Source organism: Babylonia areolata, chromosome 33 (genome assembly GCF_041734735.1).
Source record: "Babylonia areolata isolate BAREFJ2019XMU chromosome 33, ASM4173473v1, whole genome shotgun sequence".
Taxonomy (NCBI): domain Eukaryota; kingdom Metazoa; phylum Mollusca; class Gastropoda; order Neogastropoda; family Buccinidae; genus Babylonia; species Babylonia areolata.
Window position 1 is genome coordinate 18,082,389 of NC_134908.1, and position 2,500 is coordinate 18,084,888.

The following is a 2,500-nucleotide window of genomic DNA, read 5'->3' on the forward strand; positions in this document are numbered from 1 at the left end:
CAGCCCGAATTTCACACAGAGAAATCTGTTGTGATAAAAAGAAAAGAAATACAAATAATGCAAGATGTGATCTACTACACATACTGATAATGTCTTTTTTTTTCTTTTCTTTTTAAAGGGGAATTCAGCTTTGGACTCTGGCGCCACAATCGACATAAATGTATCAAAAAAGATATGATTAAGTAGTTACACATCTTTAGAAAGAAAAAAAAATGAATGGAACCATCCACTTATGATAAGCTAGCGAATAATAAATAAATTTAATCTCATGTTAATATTGATATTAGCATTATTTTACTATATTATGTACTGTTTGTTTATTTGTTTTATTTCATTATTTCATTACTTACTGTTTATGAATGTTATTTGATACAAGTCATAGTAATTATGGTTCATCAGCCGTTATGATAAAATTGAAGTGCAACGTTGTGAGCACAGTATAAGCTTTAAGCTTGTTGATGCTCTTTTGTCATTCATTGCATTGTAATCATGTGTATTGTTGAATAATTAGTTTCAGTTTCAGTAGCTCAAGGAGGCGTCACTGCGTTCGGACAAATCCATATACGCTACACCACATCTGTCAAGCAGATGCCTGACCAGCAGCGTAACCCAACGCGCTTAGTCAGGCCTTGAGAAAAAAAAAGGTGAATAAATAATAGATAAGCGTACATAAATAAGTAAATAAATAGATAAATAAATAATAATGTTGGATAATTAAAGATTATTTAAGCCATAAGCTAGCGACATGCAGAACAAAATATCATCTTGACGAACGCACACCACTGACACTGACACACAAGCACAATCGTTGACAGTCAGAAATACTGTTGTTATTGTTTTACTGTTCTACGTGGCTGTAGTGTGGTGTGGCGTGGTATTTGTATTTGTATTTGTATTTCTTTTTATCACATCAGATTTCTCTGTGTGAAATTCGGGCTGCTCTCCCCAGGGAGAGCGCGTCGCTACACTACAGCGCCACCCATTTTTTTGTATTTTTTCCTGCGTGTAGTTTTATTTGTTTTTCCTATCGAAGTGGATTTTTCTACAGAATTTTGCCAGGAACAACCCTTTTGTTGCCGTGGGTTCTTTTACGTGCGCTAAATGCATGCTGCACACGGGACCTCGGTTTATCGTCTCATCCGAATGACTAGCGTCCAGACCACCACTCAAGGTCTAGTGGAGGGGGAGAAAATATCGGCGGCTGAACCGTGATTCGAACCAGCACGCTCAGATTCTCTCGCTTCCAAGGCGGACGCGTTACCTCTAGGCCATCACTCCACTAATGGTCTCCCCTTATGATGTATATGATATGTGTATAAAATGTACATGATATGTGTATGCGTATCTGTGTACACGTGTATCATGATATCAACGGTATGCGTACCTGTGTATATATTTATGATGCAAATCATATGTGTACAAGTGTATCTTTATCATGTAGCCATTATGGTTAAGTGCACATTTATTTCACCACTGATGCATAGCCCCTGAATAGGGGGGCTATGGCTTGCGCTGAATATCATTTTTCTGTTCCCCCCCCCCCCCCCCTTCCTCTCCAAAACCATCCTGCAAAGGACTGTAGAGGGAGGGCGCAGAGAAAGAGCTGGTCCGACAACGTCAAAGAATGGACCAAAATGACGATGCCAGATCTCCTCACGACAGCTGCCAACAGAACGGCGTGGCGAGCTATGACATCTTCCTCATGTCCCCCCCAACGAACCCCAGCGGTCGAGGGAATGAGTGAGTGAGTGAGTGAGTGAGTGAGTATATCTGTGTGCAGAGCACTCACGTAATCAGACTTGCTTCCAGTTCTTCGTTGGTGACCGTGGCCAGGCTTCTGTCCTCAAAGCCCCGTCCGTAGGGCAGGTGTCTCCGGCCGCACAGCATCTGCAGGGCCATCACACCCACCGAATAGCAGTCTGAGGCCTGCAACCCACACAGCACCATGTAACATCGTTGGCGCACAACCTGTGACATCGTCAGCACACATCCTGTAACATCGTCAGTCACCACACAACCTGTAACATCGCTTCACACATGTAACATCGTCACCACACACCTGTAACATCGTCATCACTTAAACGTGTGACATCGTCATCACACATCCTATAACATCGTCATCACTTCGTCATCACACATCCTGTAACATCGTCATCACACATCCTGTAACATCGTCATCACACATCCTGTAACATCGTCATCACACATCCTGTAACATCGTCAGCACACATCCTGTAACATCGTCATCACACATCCTGTAACATCGTCATCACACATCATGTAACATCGTCATCACACATCCTGTAACATCGTCATCACACATCCTGTAACATCGTCATCACATCGTCATCACACATCCTGTAACATCGTCATCACACATCCTGTAACATCGTCATCACACATCCTGTAACATCGTCAGCACACATCCTGTAACATCGTCATCACACATCCTGTAACATCGTCATCACACATCATGTAACATAGTCAGTACACATCCTGT